This window comes from Channa argus, chromosome 7 (genome assembly GCF_033026475.1).
Source record: "Channa argus isolate prfri chromosome 7, Channa argus male v1.0, whole genome shotgun sequence".
Lineage (NCBI taxonomy): Eukaryota > Metazoa > Chordata > Actinopteri > Anabantiformes > Channidae > Channa > Channa argus.
Genome location: NC_090203.1, coordinates 2449182 through 2461502, shown reverse-complemented (window position 1 = coordinate 2461502; position 12321 = coordinate 2449182). Strand labels below are relative to the sequence as shown.

The window sequence follows — 12321 nt, the reverse complement described above, 5'->3', positions numbered from 1 at the left end:
CACAACCAGCCGCTGTGCTGGGGAGGGGATCCGCTGAGGGCTCAGGGAGACTCAGACCATTTCAAGAGCTTTTAAACAGAGGCACTGTGCTGGTTTATCCAGCAGGGGGTGTTTTAGCAGCTCATCAGACCTAAGAGTGCTACTGGGACTCATTGGCTCCTAGATGACCTGTCCTGTGCTGCAGGCTGGCAGGATGAAGAGGACAATTTCCACTTCAGGCTCTCTTAACACTCTCATATTCACTGTATTCTGAACGTTCTGTAGTACAAGTAATGTGATTTACTTCTTTGCAGACTCCGTTCTGTCAACCTCTCCTCCTACATGTGTCTCTTATTGTTCCCAGCATTGTTTTTGACCATCTATAGAGGGGAGCATTGGCTCAACGGGGCAGCAGGGGTGGCTCAGTTGGTAGAGTGGCCACCTACCGACCATGGGGTCAGAGGTTTGCGCCCCACTCTTCCCAATCCCATGTCAAAGTGTCCCTGAGAAAGATACCGAACCCCCAACAGTCCATCCCCATCCCCAGCTGTGCAGTGCTGGCCCCGAGTAATTGGGGAGGGTTGCATCTGGAAGGGCACCCGGCGTAGAAACCGTGCCAAACCAACATGCGGACAAATGATCCTCTGTGGCGACCCTGAACTCAGGGGACAAAAAGAGAGTGAGCGAGAACACAGGGAGAGAAAATGCCTGGACTTTATTGCATCAGTTGTGGGTACAGGAAGATAATGGTACCATTAACTGCAGTAATCGCACACATTCCCAGGAAAAATAGGATTTGCTTGTTGTTTAAAACACACTCATTGGAGTCTGGTCCACTGAGACCTCAATGAGTGTAGAAATAGCTTTTGCCCTCAATATTACATTTCTCTCCACGTTATTGTCGAGCATCAGATCAAAATTGTGAAAGAACGCTGTTGGTCTTTTATTGTGAGGGAATAATATCAAAATCTGATACTTGGTCATGTTATGACCACAGAAATGCCTTTGTACAAGACACAGTGTGGCTATTTTCTTTTGAGCTCAGTGAAACACAAAGGCCTAGTTAAGAAACCGTTGGCACAATAACCCCTAAAATATAGCCATGTACAGTAGGCCAGATGTAGTTCAGATGTATTTGAACTAGAATGTGTCATGGATGCAGTTCTTTCTCAGGTTAAGCTGCTATCAACCAATCGTGTACCCGTCATACATTTACACCTGCTGCAGGGACATAAATACTGTAAATACAAAATGTATGCACAGATAATGGAGGGCGTTACTTTGTGGCCAAGTGCACAACATGTTTTTAATTGCATTTGAAGGTAAAAAAGATTTGATGAAGATCTGCAGCTTGCAGTTTTCTATAGCCAAGACAAACCTTTTGAGCTGTGTATGTGTAAGTGCACTTAATTTAGATGTTCTTATGCTTTGCTGATGGTATCTTTGACATAATAACACAGTGGCTGAGGGCAGAGCAGAGCCCATTATTATCCATGAAGCATGTCATTACCACCATCATCGACGGGCTAGTAAGAATTCTTAGGTTTCAAGCTTTGCTGGATGACAGTTTGTGACGAATGTGGTCGAAAGTGAGAGTGAAGTTCATCCATTATTTCAGTGTAAACAATATTTCAGCCATCATCTCCGAGACTCTGCTGTGTTGCTGTGTGAATGATTTATGGCACATAATGCTGACTGAACTGCCTCACCATTGGAGGCTTGTGTTTTTGAAACAATATACCACACACACACACACACACACACACACGGGCCTACCGCAGCCTGGCCGCGACCCTGTTTTAAATTACCACTTTCTGATGCAATTACCTCCCTCGCTGCGAAGGGTGATGTTGGCTTTTTGTTCACCACCATTTGTTTTCTCTGCGCATTCTCTCCAGAGCATCCTGACAAAGACTCAATGACCTTGTCTCCCATTTAGACATCGCTACCCAACCACACGAAAACCAGGGGTGTTACTCTGAGGGGTAGAGGGGGAAAAAAAAATGTAAATCACACTTGAAGAGCAATTCCCAGCGGAAACCTGGGAAATGGGATGTTCGCTGATGTGCTGAAAAGTGCACGCATGTGGGTTGGGGGTCTGTGTGCATAGGCAAGGTGTGTGCCTCGGTAAGTGTGTGCATGTGTTTGGAAACACTAACAGACAAGATGTTTGTTCTGCATCCTGTGTTGCACAGTTACTGTAAAAAAAAATCACTTGTGGGGAGAAAAAATGCTTCCTTCAGCTCTTGCTCAAGTTACTTAAATAAAATGTAAAACTTTGCTTCACTTCACAGGGAAGCTCTCAGTACTTACTCTTTGCCTGCCGCTTCGGAGTCAGAAATACTTCCATGACTGAAACTAGGTCTGTTCCCATTTTTGGAAACAAACAAGGAAAAAAAAAATAAAAATCAAGGCCCTGAATTGATTTGTCTGACTTCACCTCATGTTGCCAAGTGCCAGATAGTCGTCGTTTATGAAATTGCATGTGGTGTTATATCCTAATGTTAGCGTAAAAATCAAACCTGAATTGTTAGCAGGATCCCAAACAACCGGCACAATTACCTGCTTGCTGGTTTCGTTCAGTCGTGTGTGGGCTGTGGTAAACAGTGTGGCCAGATGGTCGATCAGTAAATTACGTATGAAAAGCCAGTTAATGCCAAAAACCTACAGACCAAAAAACAGATAAAAGGAGCAAATGAATAAAGTGCTGATAACCGTTATCACAATTCATTTATCACTTATATGACTGCGCTCTGTGTCCTCACTTCACCTGCCACAGTAATGCAATGGCTCCTGCCTGCTAATACTGTGATCAAGGTGCGAAGTCAACACAGAGCCGCAGTATCTGTGAGCAGCCTCGAGTCAGTCTGCTAACAAACACACTTAACTAATGGCCAGGCTGCATTTACAAATGTCCTTCATTTGTCCACTCGCAGTCAACACGTTGTCTCATTATTTTAAGGATGTATCATGTGAAGTGTCTCATAAAGTAACTTATATGTTCTAAAACAACAATTATCTGATCTAAGGACAACAGGTCGATATTTTTAAGTTAGTTCAGGTTAGACCCTCATAATAGTGGTGGAAAACTCCCACTGCTGATAGAAACCGGGAAACCAGTCGCACAGGGTTTGGTTTGCTGACACATCTTCCCAACGAGGCTTAGTGGCTGGATGACGTGCTCACTCTTTTGTCACTGGCAGATGAGTCACGATTCACGGGGTCACTGGAGATCACTGGAAACTTGAACTTAAGTTGCTTTAGGCATCTGAACAAAATGTCTCACTGAAAGACAGACACAAAGGCCTGCGAAGAGCATTTTTTGAATACCTTCCATTTCTGGCCAGTTTTATTTAGTGGTGTATTTTTCACATTTTCAGCTGCTAAATTCGACTTTTCTGAAACATCAACGGCAACTGTAATTCCTTGGTGTCTGTCACCCCCTCATTTCTGGTTTCACATATTCAAACAGGAATAAATCAACCATGAGATGGCCCAGACACTAATTTCCCCACCAACCATAGTCCCAAGAGACTAATGCAATACAATCAGATTTTGTGTTGGTAATAAAAGAACAGACTCACACCTCCTCTTGTAAACAATGCTTGCTCCACAATTCTGCACAGTTTAAAACATATGCAGATTTACTCCAGGATTCCAATCTAACTATTGCAGATGGTTACATTTAGCAGTTTTTAGATGCACAAACATTTGTAGCAAGGAGATCAGAGTGGATTATTAACTCAACAAAGCAGAGGACGTCCTCGGTGGAGTCTGGAGCTTGAGATCAGATAGATTTTTCAGCAGCGCAGAGATATTGCCTCCCAAAGGTTTTGGGCGAGGTTCACCCCTCTGATCAGAGAGAATATAACGTTGTGCGTTGTATGCAGATACTATGTATGAAATGTCAGAGGCTTTGACACAGTGTCAGCATTTGATGCCCTGGGTGGATTCATTTCAAGTCCTGATTCCCAAAAAGATGCATATTGCAGCTTTAAGCCCACCCACAACATTTTAACTAAACCTAACATGTTTATGTTGGACCTAAACCTAACCAGACCACTATGTTTGCACAATTGCAATCAAATCCATTTTGGTAAATTGCACCAAAGGGGTGTAATTGCTGAGACACCGTGCTTCTGTGGCTCGGAAAAGGAAGGATCCCCTGCTTGGATTTATTTTACAACATTAAATCATGGTTAATGTACTTTGGCTTTTTGAACAAACAAATTACAAACAAATCCCAACTAAGTAATTTCAAGAAAAACCAAACTACTTAAAATAGGTGATCGCTTTAAGATTCACCTTCTTTAAAACCATTGACCTAAATAATCAATGGTGCAGTCAATTGGTTTCCAGAGTCACACAATTAGTCAAATTGAGACCAGTTTGCAGTGAATCTGTTTAGAGAATTGTAGTTTACAAATACGTCTCTATCCAATCAATTCTGTAAAAAGATTAGCAAAAATCCAAAGTTAGTTGATGGATAGATGAACATTTCGCAGACATTAAATATCACCAGGAGAACAGTAATAACATCATTAAGAAGTGGAAGGAATATGCATAAATCTGCGACTATGCAAGAAGGAGACTAGTGAGGAAGGCGACCAAGACTTCTATGACTCCTCTGAAGGTTACAAGTTTTTCTTTTGTAAATTTTAGTCACAGAATGCCCAAAATCAATGTTGTGAAAATGTAAAGATAAAAACATAAAGGGGCATCTATTCCCACTGGTCATTTGTTTTGGACGACTTGCGGAATTATTTGCCTTTTCAGAAGGTAAAAAGCCTCTGAACACATACTTGGGTGAAACTTCTATATTTAGAGTTTATGTCTTGAGCTTTTAGTTGTAACTGATCCTTGAGTTTAGAGGTATCACTGTGTAGTAATGGGTGAAACCATTCGCCAAACGTAGAAGCACAAGTTTTTAGAGCGAGGACGTCACTGTTTTAACAAAGACAAATAGAGTTTGTAAAATGTTTCTGATGCTGCAGGTGCTGAAACCTGAGGGTCAGAGACCAAAACGCAGCAAACGGGTTTTGTTCCTTGTTTTTACTGCACTGCACTCTGAATTATTCTCTGTAGCCCCCCCTACACGATCCTGAGCGGTCATGTCAAATCTGTCCGACTCCAGATGTAAAATCATGGCTCACAGCCCGCGTATTATTTGCACATCAGTCCATTTATTGTGTGCGGTCAGAAATGGATATCTGATGTTTGGCATGCGTCTGCGTCAGTGTGTTCGTCCAGATACAGATAAGTGAACTGTTGGAGTGTGTGTGTGTGTGTGTGAGAGAGAGTGTGAGTGCACACAGGGGGTGTGGAATCAGTACACAAAACCACGTTAGAGCTGTCACAAGCAGAGCTGAAATTGGATTAGTGTCACCCATGATAAGGCGATGGGGCGAAAGAGGGAAGAGAAGAAAATTGGAAGAAAGGAAACGGCTATTTCACCACCACTACCTCCCTCTCTCCACCACCTCTACCTCCACAATAATTTCATTTCAAATTCCAGGCACTGAATGCATAACCGCACTGCCATGCCGTTATGGAGCTGGCTGAAGTTAATGGAATATTTATATGCCGACTGTGGAACCTTGAATTTCCTTTCTTTTGCGAACAGCTTGCACCACCTTCCACCGTCCTCCTATCTGTCGTTCTAGAAGTGCCTTTGTTAGGATTTGACACTTTTTAACACCTCTAAGAGCACTGTATTTTCATCAGCTGCAGCTGAAAGGGCCTGTAGGCAAATAGTGAATGTGAGCAGCTTTTGGTCAGGTGCTTTTAGCTTCACAGTAATACGCCGCTTGGAAATCAATGCAGAAGTAGTAACAACAGATGCCCCCTCCATACACACTTTGTTAAACAGTGGGGCAAGATTCAATCAAAGGTAATGCGGAGAGAGACAATGGAAGAGGACACGGTTGTCCGGGCATGTGACGAGCCATAACAATAGTTTGGACTTAAATGGCCAAAATGCTGCATTAAATAATGACGGACGGCTGGAGACAGCAGCGTTACTGGTGATTAGGAGCAAGTCTTTGTGGAGAAGCAGGTGGAGTAAAGGAAGAGGAACAGGACCAAAAAGAAAAAGTGGCAGCAGTGAGGGAAGGGGAGCAGGTTTGAACTCACAGGGGGGGACTGTGAAGCAGAGGAGAGGCCATGGTCGCTGCATAAAGCCAAAGAAAGATGCCCCAACATCGTTGGCATTCAACCAGCAAGTGTTATAGCCTGGATCCTGCTGTGTCTACAGTAAAATCAATAAGAGGGAGGTTTCATGGGATTGTGCTGGAAAAATATGGCAAACTCTTTTGCAGTTGGAGGTTGGGTGCGGAGAGAGAGACGGGACATCTTGGATACAGACAGACTCCCATTAAGTATTCAACTGCACAGTCTCAGCGGTCTCAATTCCTCCATAGAGGCAAAGATTTCCATTTTTGCCACATTCCAGGACTCATCCCGGTAGCTTTTGTGTAGTCACAGTCCTGCTTTACTGACGGGGATTTGCAATTTTATCTGGAGGGGCCGCTGGTTGTAAACAATAAAAAGTTCATGGTGTGAGTTTGCCACCCAATAACTTTGCAATGAAACTCAATCACAATGCTCCAATAGTCTGTTTGTGCTTCGTGCCAATGCTTTAATAAATGCCCCAGGTGTGAATGGTGAGCTCAGTTCCTGCTTTGACTATAGAAAAATATTCTATCGCTCACTTTTTGCTGAAGCTCAATAGGCTCAACTATGCATGGTTTCCTCCAGTGACTCTAGATACTCCCCTGAGATTGGATCATCCCTCTGTTAGGCTGGCTGAGTCTGATATCTCCTTTAGCAGATAACAAGCGGGGACAGAAAGGAAATATATATGAGAAAGAGTGAAAGCGATGCCACCTGTACGTGTGTCGGAGGGACAGGAAAACAGGGCTGTGCATTCAATTTGTTTCGACTATATCTGTGTGTGTGTCTGTGTTGTTCACATCAAACAATGGGAGGAAGATGTTCCCTGGCTCCCTGCAGCATTTAAGAAAATGACACGGACACCTTCCCAAACAGCAGCACCCCTCTCTTTGTGGGAAGGCAGGTAATAATGTAATATTGGTGCACTGAAAGAAGATGAGTCATGTCGTGTTTAATGAAAGCGCCTGCAGTATCTCTGTGGAGCTGTGGTTAGCACCATCAGCACATTGTTATCTCCCTCTGTTCCGCAGCCAAGAGGCAGCGACAGACCTCCCAGGTCGCCGTATGGCACAGTTGCACTAGAGGCCATTAAGGACAGACAGCAGCACCTGGCAAATAGGACAGCACTCCATGAGACGGAGGAAATGGAGGGGAAAAAGAAGTAAAAAGCCACACAAGAAATGGAACAGAGGGCGGCGTTTCAGGTTAGCTGTCCGAATACTTTTGGCTCCCTGGTTGAATGTAGGTGTGAAGACTAAAAGTAGGTCTGTGTATAAACTAGTGTTTTCTTAATTAGACCTTTACATGATAGCAGTGAGCTTTACAACCTATTAGGTCAGAATTCTTATATGAAACAGTCACTAAAGTGCAAATCAGGTTTTTATTATTGCGGAAAATTATGTTCTGAGTCAGGTCTGTATATTTTGCAGCAGTACAGATATAAAAGGCCACAAATGCCATCGAATAACATTGAATGCCTGATCTTCTCTGTCTGGCCTTAACAAAAGGCCAGAGTCACGTTTTTGTTTTGTTTTTTTACTTTCAAAGCTCATTTCCCCTCAGTGCAAGCATTGGAAATCAAACACCAAATTAAGGGTGGGGCAGCAGTGCCCCCCAGTGGACATGGGGAGAAAAGTGATGTGGCTTCAATTTCTACATGGTCCATATGTATTTCAGCCCACTTAAAGAGCTGATTTGCTGACCGCTGATGCATACAATTTGTGTAAAGATACTCGTGCGTGATTCTAAAATACTTCAAATTAAAGAAAAAACAAACAAAACATTTCAAATGCATAAAGAATTTTTTGCAGGTCAAATCAGAGATCACAGCAAGACTCACAACACACTTCAATCTTTAGCGATCGGCAGTGGACACGTCCGCCTTCACAGGAGGCCTTAACGTTTTGAAAGAATTTTATTGATTTACTTCAATTCATAAAGCAACAAACAATATAAACCCTTTTCAAATGCCAATCTCGACACAAAGCCCGTCAGTTTAACATGCACCTGACCATAATTATGCAAATTTGGAGTAATTAGGCGAGAAACCTGGTAGCCCTAATGAGTTGTTGCAAAAGAGTACAGGCTAATTTCGGATAATGAGCCTCACATTGTGTGCTCGGTTTTACATAACACAGAAACTAAACGTCTTTTTTTAGGGTTTCCCATACACAGCAGCAGCCGCCCACAGGCTTCATCTCCATACAAATACCTAACAAATTAGACCCAGTATGTCTGCCAGCCCTTGCAGCTGAGAGTATAAAATATATATATATATATAATAAAGATAATAAAAAAAAACATCTTTCTAGCCTTTTCTTTGCTACCTGCCACAAACATACTTTTATTCTGCTATTTTGGCCCAGATCACCTGTTGACCTGACAGCCAAGAGCCAAGGGGTGTGCACATGTCAGCTGCAGGTGAAAGCCCTCAGGAGGAAGTGATGCCGCGGTGCTGGTTGGCACAGTTGGAGGCCAGGACAACACCCCACCGAGCGAGTGCAGGTGAGGACACTTTTCACCATTTCAGTTAACGTATGTGATGGGAGGATTGTGAGACACTTAATTTCTCGGAGGTGTTTGTGTCACAGTGCAGTTATTTGACATTAAGTGTAGAACAAAACAGCAGCAGACATGCACGGTGTTCTACACTGTTTCCAGCAGTTGGCTTCTCATGAAACGCTTTCAGTACCACCGTTAAGAAACTTGCTCTTTTCTCTCAGTTGTTTGACGTTGAGTGTGATACGGTTAAAACAGGTCTTTTTCTGGCTTGCGAGCCTGGTGGTGGGTAGAATAGTCCAGTCTATGTCAGGGAGTCACCAATTTACCTAACATGCAATACTTTGGTCTGTGGGGGACAAACCCGTGCAAACACGGGGGAGACGGTCCACACAGGGAGTCCACACAGCAAGGCCGCAGCCTTCTAGCAGTGAGGCAGACACTCAACCACCGGGCTGCCCTGCACTAAAATTTACTGGACTGTGTTGGTCCATTTTAGTTTTGTCTTTTTAAATATTCCATGATGTTGTCCCCTGTATTTGGACTTGTCATTATTCGTTATTGGCCATGACTCTACTTACATTTAAACGCTACAGTAAATCTAAATCTGAATTAAAAATATTTCTGGGACAAACAGCAACTAAGCAAAGATGAGTTCAAGACAAAGGGAAGGACCCACTTTCCTCAGTTTTTACAGTGATGAATGGATCTTAGCGGGTCAGTTTCTGGTAAAGACCCATGATCAGGGTCTGGATGTTGCTGACAATTATAAATTAAGCAAATGAGCAGATACACTGATCCCCTAAAGTTTTATTTTTTTTAAGAGCAGATTTACCGCTAAACAGAAACGGCAATAAACATCACCTTCAAAATATTTGTGTTTCGTAATATTTTCTGCAAGAAAATATGAGATAACTCAAAGTGAAACCTGAACAGAAAAAAGGCTAAATACTTCCTCGTACAGAAAGTATCAGTTTGGAGTAAAGGGGGGGCAGTGTGGAAGTACTATATACACTAATATAGATGCTTAACGACACAAAAATACATTTTACAACCTCCTGAAAGAGTTGGATGCACTATCAGACATTATGTACTGTACTATAAACACTTCTTGCTCGTTCCTCACCTTTTCCAGATGTTGGGTTGAAGCATGGACGGCTTTATCAATGAGCTGGACATCTTGGATGAGTATTTTCTCTTCTCATACCCTGAGGTGCAGCCACCAAGTTTCTTCAAGGGGAAGCAGCGGTAGATGAGCATCGGGCAGCACTCACAGGAGCCTCGCCCAATTTGTCCGAGGTAACGAGAGGCACAGCGGGGAGGAAACACTGGGCTGTTAAACTATTTACCACAGCAGCAGGAAACTGGGATTGATCCGAAATCCCCCTCACCGGCCTTGTGTTACAGCCCATTGCATGCTGGGATTGGCTAGTGTCTCACATGAAACCAAGTATGAATATGTATATAAGAATAATTCCGTGTGCTATTTTGGTTTCTTCAAACAGCAGACTATTCAATGAACAGTCTGGGTATTATTTGTATTCAGCACAGGGTACAGAAATAGTACAAAAGACAGACTGTTTTTACATGTTTAGGCTCATTTGCTCCAAATTACCCACAGTTATTACTCCTAAAAGTAGAAAGTTTTTTTTATTAATCTTCCAGTCAACTACAGATTGATTACAGTATAGAAATATGAGCGTGAATGGTTTGTCCGTGTGTGTCTCTCTGTGTTGGCCCTGAGACAGACTGGAGACCTGTCCAGGGTGGGTCCCACCTCGGGCCCAATCACAGCCGGGATAGGCTCTGGCCACATCCAGCTACGGCAGATCACTGACTCAAAAGAATAAATTGGCTCTATTCATAGAAGCTCTGCAGTTTGCTCATAAATTCATCCAATATAAGCAAAGTTGACATCTACACACCTAGGACCAGTGGGTGTTATTGACTTTGCCCGGGCGTCTCTCTCAAGCCGTACAGCAATTCTACAAAACATATATGGAAGTGAAAATCCTCCTTAAAGAGGAAACTGAGCAGACAGCATATGTAGTATATACTGTACTCAGGTCAAGTATCAGTCGAGCATGTGGGTGTCTGACCTTGATCCTGTATCACTATGGAAATAAATCCATCACCTTCCAAAAAATAATAAAAGCACCAGGAGGAGTTTGTGTTTACCCTCAGAAGCAAGTGTTTATTGGACAAAGATAAGTGTTTATTGGGATGAGACACTGGGAGCCGAACAAAACTGAAATGTGCAAAGTGGTTCACCTGTTGTCACACTGTCAAATACCAGTGAACATGAACATCAGGCAAATTATATATTAGACTTTGTCCCTCAGGCTGAAAGTTATGGTTTGGATTCCTCAGACAACTGTATCCTTCAATATTTAAATAAAAACCTGAAACCACTATTAACTTTGTTTTGAAAAAGCAAAATCTGAGTTTCACTTACACCGTAACAAAAGTTCAGGATCCTTTCATTTCTTGTTTTTAAATGTCACACATTCTAATAGTAAAGAAGTAACTGTTGCAACCTGATGTTGCTAAGACATTTATATAAGGTTTAAAATCTAATAAGCAAATTCTTCTGACAACGTTTACGCTTATGCCAAGATCCAAGATTAAATCATTTGTTGACATTTGAGTCAACTAATTGCAATGAACTGTTGTGCTTCTGTTAATGACTTACTGACATTTATGAATACAACATATTATGAAACTTTAATGAAACCATTAATTATGAGCCTTTTCTTTACAGCTCGTGTTTGTGGTTCCACACGTAGCTTTAAGTTCCCATTTCCCAAGTTGTTCTGCAGTCGGTTCTATGCTTTCTTTAAATGGAATATCACAAGTTTATGGAGAACGTAAATGACACCAACAGTAAAGTTTAAGACAAATTGGTAAATATTTTCACGGAAGCTTTAAATGACAAACATCCCTACATCAGTGATTTTGGTTTACAGCATAAATGAAAGAAAGAAATGAATAAATAAAACACGGGGTTTTGTTTCTGACAGTCTCCACTTTTTCTCTGTTTATAATTTGAGTTTTGAGAAACACTATATAACCCAGCAAAAGACGAGAAGCTGCCGATAAAGCGAGATACCTTTTTCAAAATGTTCCCCTCAGCATTATCTTTTACTGCGACATAACCATTTACAGTACCAACAGCAGCCTGAAAGAGGACTTTTCCAACTTTCCGGGCAAGAAGATTAAGAAAGAATTTACTCTGGTCGTCCTGGAGTTCAGCTGCTATACAAAGTTGATATCATAAACTGCACACGTATATTGCATACTTGCCTTGCTGACTCACTGAATGACTCCTGCGTCCATTGGTCTTAGTTTTATCATCACCGTCTATCGGCTTACTCTGATCAGATCTGCACCCAGGTGAACAATGTGTCTGAGGTGGTCTCCAAAGCAACACTGCAGGGCCAGCAGATAGTAAACATCCCTAAATTAAGAAAGGAGGAGATGAAAAAGGAGGAGGAAGGAGGAAGATGCATAATGTATTAAAAAGGACCATTTCTAATGAATGGGTTCACAAAATATCCATCAAGTCTCTCCATTTTTGTCCAAGGTTATTGAATCTTGATAGTCTAAAATAAAATATTTAACATCAACATCTACATCAAGGTGAAAAAAAACAACTGAGGCTCAAACTACTAT

The 12321-nt window shown here is 42.1% G+C and overlaps 1 long non-coding RNA gene across 1 annotated transcript; it reads left to right on the top strand.

Annotated features, from left to right (window-relative positions):
* The first annotated feature begins 7173 nt into the window (after positions 1 to 7173).
* On the top strand, positions 7174 to 9908 carry LOC137131083 (uncharacterized). Its single transcript, XR_010914940.1, has 3 exons — positions 7174 to 7355; positions 8517 to 8655; positions 9785 to 9908. It is a non-coding gene; the product is annotated as an uncharacterized lncRNA (long non-coding RNA).
* Positions 9909 to 12321: the final 2413 nt, after the last annotated feature.